An 8,593-nucleotide genomic window follows, 5' to 3' on the forward strand; every position below is an offset into this window, starting at 1 on the left:
AAGTTACCCATCGCAGAGTCGAAGTAAGTCGTTTTCACTGAATTTTTTTTTTTTTTTTTTTTTTTTTTCATATTTCGACTGTTATATGCGATCGTTACATTCCCATACAAACGTTTATATTTACGCTGTGTTGCGCAAGGCTGAGTATAAATGTTCAGGGATCTCAAGGAGCCTGGGATACCTGTGGTTTATTAAGTGGTATTTCAGTTATATCGAATATCATCGTCATAAGTGCTAGCTGTGCTCCCTATAAACTAGAGGATATCCGTAGAAAGAGTATATCCGCAAAAATGATAACAACTTAGGAAATAATTGAAATGATTGAAACAATTAAATAATTGTTGTCCCTTGCTTGATCACGCCGGTACCTTGTGAGATAAGTTGATTACAAATGATCCTGATTGTGGTTTTTAGTTTCACGGCCCCGCCTGACCGCGTTGAATTACTCTCTGCCCAGCGTCAGCCGAGGGCTGTTAGAGGCCTACTTCGCTCGAAACTGCACGAAAGTATTTGCACTTTCAACACAATTAATCAGGCGTGCTAGCATAGCTTAATTAGAATGAAAAGAAATACAATTTGTCGTCATGTCGGCTTTGAGAATAGGTAGACATGATTTTATTTTAATATTTTCCCGGTCTCTCTATACTGGATTATGGTGTTTCAAAATTGAGATGATGATATACTCCGACATTTTTGTACCACAGTCTTTGCCAATCTCTCGAAGCACTCAAAGAACGGTAAAGCTTCACTGTCGGATTCCTTCCTAACAAACTGAGGACAATGAAAAGAAAAAAGGAAAGACGTTGAAAAAAGTTGTTCGTGGTGGTTGATATTCTCCGTAGCACACTTGAACATCAGTAATCGCTTTATACTTCAGAAATCCTCTTATCCTTCCACATTTCAAAACAACGCAAAACTTGAGTTTTTATTTCCTTCGCCTACCTCTTAAGAATCAAGCCGGCGTTTTCTGAAAGCGTTAAGTCAGACGAGCGACAAAAAAAACCGAAAGCTCCAAGGTAAGCCAGACATGACCAATACAAGTAGGGGTTTACAAATTATAGGGTTCTTGGATATCACATTGACCAATCAACATTTGATATCAGTAAGTACCAGTGATGTGCATGTTGAGACCACCAGTATGCTTCACAGGAAAAACGAGTACAAGCACATGCTTTCAACTGATTCTTTATTATGCTGACTATCACTGCCGGAATATTAAAAGAAATCAGACGATATATAGGCATTTCCTTTCTCGTACTCGTTTGATTTTGATCACAGTATAGTTAGTACACAGAGATCGTTTAGGAAGGAATCTGAGCAGGCCTGTAATTTATTGAAGATTTTTTGCACCTAAAAAGGACCAAAAATGCATGATAACAACATTAACTATATTATAACTGACTAACTTTAGACTAACTTTCGTAAGAGCATAGCAAATGCATGAACTTGAAATCTAGATCTACATGGGCGATAAACGAAGTTGTTACGGCCATATTTTGTTAAGGTCATTTGTTCCGAAATTCGATCAAAATTTTGCTGTGCAGTTTGTAGAAGATATCGCTTAATTATTTTTATTTCTTTTTACTTATGATAATCCACAACCACACATTTCTTCACCGACGAAACACCTTTGATTAGAATTTGCAACGTAAATTGTGTTTTAGGTTCTGAAATAAGCCGGAAACCGGGATATAAATTCTTTATATGGTTTAAACCACGAGGATTAAGAATTCTCTGTTCCGATTCTCCTGCAACGGGTATTAAGTGGATGAGAAGCACAAAGCTGCTGAGTTACTCAAATGCGAACAAATGAGTGAAAAATGTTCACTTAAAAACCGAAAAGAGAATTCCTAAGGGGTAACGTCCTTTTCAGAAAACGTACGTTAAAAAAGCAGCACTTCTATTTGACAATTCGAACACCGAATCAACTATTTAGGCTCATAAATGCATAATAATCTAATTGTTTCAGCAGAATTCTAACTTACATTTCCTTCAAACAACGATCACTGACGATTTCTCTACTGAGTATTAAACAAAATCGCGAATTTTCTTATCCATTTCGAGTTTTTGAAGCCGAGAATCGAGAAACAGCAAATTTTGTACTCAGGAATTTGATTGTTCGTAATAGACCTTTCCCGCATTCCAACTAACAATGGCGCTGAGTGGAGGTCAGGTGGACAAAAATACAGTAAATGATATATGAAAATGTGCACCCCAACCTCGTTCAGGAGCTACTGTTCGTACCCATTGAAGTGGAATGCGGGAAAGGTCTGTTGTCATAATATTTCCATATCGTCCTTCCCCCGAAACGGGGAAAAACAAAAAAGATTTCGCCGTTTATTTCAATTTGCCAACGGATTCCAGCCATTGCACACTAACGGCTGATTTAGTGTATAGCTCAGTCAATCAGATTGCAGCATTTGCATTAGTATACAGGTAAAATTCTACTAAAAATCAATGGTAAATACGAAAACGTTTTCGATTTTTTGGTCTTTTTAAAGTAATGAACAGCATAAAGTAGTTTGTTATCCTGAAATGCTCTCTTGTTGGGAGTAGTCAGTTTGTATACAGTCAAGTTCGATATATTTTGATTTCAGTTTTATGGAATCCAACCAGTCAACCACTTGGCGAACTCTTTATTACTGACTGATGATAAATTGCACGGCTATGACAAACTCTTATATAACTCACTTCTCTCTTGCACCAGTGATAACAAAATACTACAAATTCCCACACTCCATTTAACGTCTGTTAACATTAGGTCAAATATTCCATCATGGAGTGTGGCATATTTTACACAGCACTTCAAAATATTAAAAAATAGCGAGTGTAAAATTCCAGCCAATAATATTCGTAAATGGTAAGAGTCTCGTCAATAACTGAAAATACCAAACAAAATGCGTGCCACTGAATACTAAACAAGGGACTAAACGTATTTTCGTGTATGTCGCCAATCAACTCTCATAAAATACAAAATTTAACTGACCTCCGTTTACCACACGTGGTGGTTTTGATACGGAAAATACTAACTTGATGAGAATTATTTCACGGAGTGTAATTGGAGAGGAAATCTAGTTGTTTAAATTTTTGGTAAAATCTCAACTGTCAACACCTTTTCAAGAAACTTTGAATGACTCAGCTTCAGACGGAGTTCATGAATTTTTGCAAAGTTAAATCGTCTTCGTTCGAAAATCCACATAACACTGAATAGAACTGACCGAAATTTCTAGACTTCGTACTTGGATTGGTGTTCCCGTTTTGAAAGAAACAAAGAAATCGGTATTTAATACTCCCTTTGAGATAAGATCGCAGGGTCAATGCTTGAAAACTTCGTAAGTCCATAAGATGCTTATCTACCGGTCAATACCGTAATAAATCTGTCAGAGCGGAAGATCAGGGGATTTGAAGCCTTGCGGGCCAGACGACACTCAACGAATCTCGAGGAAGTCTTATAATGGGCGAATTTTGGGAGGCTTTTATGTAGCCGATGACTACTCAAGCCTGATGGATAAGTAAAATGCACGATTATATAAAATATAACCTTCGTTCGATGCTCTTCGGTCTCCTCTTCAACATGAAAAATCATTTACTGAGCACAATGAAACTTTTGTGCTATGTATAGATAGACTGTTACACAACATCGCCATGTAGATTGCTGGCGTTCATTTTTAAATCTACTATGTTTTCTTTTTGAAAAATTTCAAACGCTTGCCAAATCCTGACGTGATCATTGGCTTGTGGCTTTATTCGACCTTTGTAAGTAGCACGTCAATCATTGACACCCGTTGAAGTGGGTGATGACTTGAACGCATTTTCCAATTGATTTTTTTTTTTAAAGGAGCGCTGAAAACAGTCAACAGTTGACCCTGGCATTTTAGTTTTTTACTGAAGAATTCGACGTGATCGTGTTGCCAAACTTTTTTCACAACTCCGACAATGCCTTTTTTAAATACCCGCAACTTCCTGGAATTCATAGGTTAGGTAAAAATCCTAGTTTAAAAGGCTCTTAAAGTCTTATTTTTGCTTTGATGAAATTATCTCTTTTATCTCGTGAAAGTCCTTGAGGTAAAATGGGGTCGGATTTAAGCGTAAAGGAATTCAGAGCAGTCAGCGACTACAATTTACGGCGTTTTTCGCAATGAAGAGTTGAATTTTTGAAGAGATTAATGTGTCAAATACCCAGTTTGCATAACTTTTAAGTAAACTTCTATTGTATCACAAAGCGAAATTGCCGACAAATAGTCTGCGTTATAAAAGGTGCCGGAATAAGTATTATGTTTAATTGTTAACAAACTCGTCTCGAGGTTTGAACGCTAAGTCTCCGGCAAACATATACAAGTAAGTTGTCTTGTTTTCGCTATTCGTAAATGTCTGCCGTCTTATAACTAGCTGCTACAGTCTTCATAGACAAGTTAGATAATAATCAAATTATAAAATCAACCAAATAACAATGGGAAATTTAGGACAACTGAATTTTTCTCCACCGAAATTAGATAAAATTTATTGCCTTTTGTAAAAGTTGATTCGTCGACCGATTTCTAGAATTTGTACTGTTTTGATAATCCCAGCCGTCAGTGTCTGAAACTTTCTCTGTTACGGCAAGATAAGCAATGCGATTCGAAACAATTCAGAAGGGAGAAACTCGATGAATATATGAAAGTAAATTTTTAAGTAATTGTTTCAGTCTAGGACAGCCAGAACACTTAAAACGCGAGCACTTGTTAGTTTTTTGCACATTTTTTTAGTGACCATAGAATGCTGGCTTTTCTTTTTAACAAGAATATTTAGTATTTTTACACTTTAAGAACGCTAATATTATACATGATCTGAACAGCCTATTCTACAGTGATCAAAAAAATGTACAAAAAAATATCAAGTGTTCATGGTACTGTAACCGGCTTGTTCCTTTTTTGGGTTCAATTTTTCTAGCTAGTTAAAGCTGAAAGAACACATTGTTTCAATCGGCCTGTTGTAAAGGTGATTGTAACAAGACAGATCATATTCTTGTTGTAACACAGACTATGTTTTAAGAGCCCGTAGATCGGTGGATGGCATGCGTTATAATTCACCAATGAAGAGATAGTATTAAAACTATAGAGAGTTTCTGTCGAGGAACTATCGGTTGATAGTTGCCCCGCGGAAATTTGAAGTTCTTAACTGAACAAATATGCTAGTTTTAAGAGCATCAAGTTTCCAAGGGCAACTATCAGACCGTCAGTTCCGAGACATAAACACTCTATTGTCTTAATTGTTCACCCGCTAAATTTTCCTCCGCGCGCCAGTTGAAATGTCATATTGAATTATTTTCAACTTTTTTAGATGAAAGCCGTGACAGCAAAACGTAAAATTTGAAAAAGAAAACCGACGAAAACCTACTTAATACAATTTCAGTTGTTTATTTTCTATAATCTCGCTTGTTTACAGAAACACTTTCACAGACTAGTACAATCCATCCGGGTATTTTCCTCGGACAGGCACCATGGGAAGATAGTGTCTCTCCACGGAAGAACATTATCGCTTCACGTGATCAATTTAAACCAATAAGAATCGGGGAAAATTTAGTGGTGAACTATAACTGCCCACAGTGCCTGTCCGAGGAGAATATCCTGATGGACAGTATTCTCCGTGAAAATTTTTCTTTAGACAAGCGGGCTTTTAGCAAAAAAAAAATTTGAAAGATTAATTGATCTGCATTTACAGTGGGTTTTGTCTGTTTTCTTTCCAAATTTTACATTTGGCTATCACGCCTTTCATCTAAAAAAGTTAAAAATAATTCAATATGATTTTTGAACTGGCGCGCGGAAGAAAATTTATTGGTGAGCAAAAAAAGAAAATAGTGTGTTTCTGTCGAGGAACTATGATAATCGGTCTGATAGTTGCCCCTTGGAAATTTGATGTTCTTAAGACTAACGTGTTTGCCCTCGAAGCTTCGCTTCTCGTACAAATATTTGTTTTAAGGTGGCCGAACACAGTTTTCAAGAGCCTATGCTTAATTCACCATTACTTTTAAGCTATTTATGCTTTGGCGCTCGTTTTTTGCAAGAGTCAAGGTTAACCACAGAAAAGTTTATTCTCGCATTTTGGCTAAGGTGTGTGCTGTTGCCATGGCAACGGGGCTGATTAAAAACAAGGCTTAAAAAATGGTTTTTGTTTATTTAAAAAAAATCCAGTCGTTAGATTTTTTTCATCTTTTGCCCACTACGAATTGACATTAAATCCCTTCTGTCAACACTATTCTAATAAAATTTTGACATAGGCGATTTTCGTAATTCGCCGTAAATCGTTTTCACCGCATGTTCTGTATTATTAAAAATTCCCTATGTCAAAATTCAGATTTTTTGCGATAGATCATTCACGTGGTTTCTGAACTATTTTTTTTGCCAAATTTCTTGAAATTCTAACGACTGGATCGTCAGAAATCCGCAAGTTTCTGCAAAAGCAATCGGTCTCAATTTTTTGAGCAACTGCGCATGCGCTGCATTTAACTGGGTTCTTTCGGTAACAAAGAGAAAGCTGAGAATTGCTGGTTTCTTTCCGTCGTTACCTTTTCTAACATATCTTTGTAATAAGAGACTAAAGTCATCAATACACTGCGTTCAATAATAGAGAAAAAATAGCACAGATAGTGCGGGTGTTGAGTAAATGAAATGATCGCTCTTTGCAATCCTTGTGCGCGCGCTCAATTGCATCAGCAAAAGCGCGCGCGAAAACTGTGTTCGGCCACCTTAAGAAGATTAAATTTCCCCGAGGCAACTATATAAATAGAAAACTGACTGTTCTTTATGTCTTTGTCGTATATTTTTCTCAGATATAGACCTGTGGGAGTATCATTACTATGAAGACCAGTGCACCAATCTGCCTTCTGCTGTTAGTCCTGTTTCTCTGTTCTCTGTTTCTGAGCAACTCCGACGCCCTGGCTAGATTCACTCAACGTCGCTTTATTCGACAAGGAAAAAAAGGAAAAAGTCATGGTAGAAGATCTTCCAGCAACAACAGATCCTCCGGTAGAGATCCTAGATTCTTTCGCGAGATACACAGTAAGTATAAAGACACTCTTTAAGCGGTTTCATTCAACCCACAGGCTTTTTGCAACAGTTGGTCGCGTGACGCGCTTTTCACGAACACACTGAATTAGTAATCGGCAATGCACAATGCCATCGTAAATGGTAAGAATATTTACGATACAAAATGCAAAATTTCAGGTTTATATCCTTAAAGAAGACGCTTTGCCCTCCAGTCACACTCCAGTGGTTTTCCAGTCACGCGCTAGTGGTAATTTTGCAAGCTGGAGCCGGCAAAACTTCTTCGCTTTCAAACATAGCCTTCGAATTTTTGTAACATACAAATCATCATAAAATCTAAACCTTGAAAGACATTGATCTGAAAATTAGAGTTCGAACGTGTTCTTTCTTGTTCTGAAATTCATTTAGCTGTGGCTAAAAGTTTAGAAAGTATCGGAGGCGGACCAACTGTTGAAAAAGCCTGTTAAAAGAGAAGGTCACTCAGGAAAACCTATATTTTTTGTCAACGCTAATAAAAACCTTGCACCAAGTTTAGCCACTCACCGAAGTTTCAGCCTCTAAAGTGCAAGTTTTCCCTATGAAATTCATCTCCAAAGAAGCCCAAAATTCGAACATCGTTGTCGCCATTTTGAACAGTACTCAGCAGCGACGCCGCGTTTTCTTTACATCATTCCGTCCGAGAGATTTTGTCCAAATGGCTCCCGACAAGCCTTTTTAACTACCACTCTCTCTTGAACCATATTATTTTGAGCCAAACATGCCCCAAACTCCGAAATGATAGCATCGAAGTTAGTAAAGTGGATAATCGCTTGGAAAAAATAGAGTTTGCTGACCTTATGAAGGATGCTAAGTCAGTTGCAGGTTTTTCTTCTTCCCGCCAATTTTCGAGTCGGACGGAATGATGTCACATAAACACGGCCTGGCTGCCAAGACAGTTTCAAAATGGCAGCCTCCGAATTCATTTCCTTCAAGATGAATTTCTTAAGGATAGCGGGCACTTCAGAGGCTGAAACTTCGGTGAGTGGAAAAGCTGAATGTTTACTTCCTATGGGCAAAGACAAAAAAAGTAAGCTTTTTGGAGTGACCTTCTCCTTTAACCTTGTGCTAGAGCGCTTTTCACTCGAGTGTCGAAAATAACTCGCAATTACTTTGGTTTTGCATTACTACGCCTTGTGATTGGTTAAAAAGTCCGCGTCACTTTTCATGCATCCAATCAGAATTAAAACCAAAACCAATCTCTATCTACATACTCCGACACTTTTTTCCCGCCCTTCAATTAAGGTGCCGGCTTCAGGTATTTGGTTCAAGGTTTGATTGTCTCACTAAATTGTTCGTTCCCTTCAGTAATTGGCTCGGGAGGAGGTGACATCATGACCTCATCACGTCTCAACTGACACTAAAGAACATTTGTCACATGAATCACGAAAAGTTTTGGTTTTCCATCTGATTGGTTGAAAGACCAAATGTTTAAGTTGGTTAGACCGTGTTGTGCTAATAAAAATGATTTGCGTTCCACAGATGAGACACCGAGGAAAGAATCAAAGGTTTCTTGGTGGTGATGACGAGAAAAC

The sequence above is a fragment of the Orbicella franksi genome, chromosome 5 (assembly GCF_964199315.1).
Source record: "Orbicella franksi chromosome 5, jaOrbFran1.1, whole genome shotgun sequence".
Classification (NCBI taxonomy): Eukaryota; Metazoa; Cnidaria; class Anthozoa; order Scleractinia; family Merulinidae; genus Orbicella; species Orbicella franksi.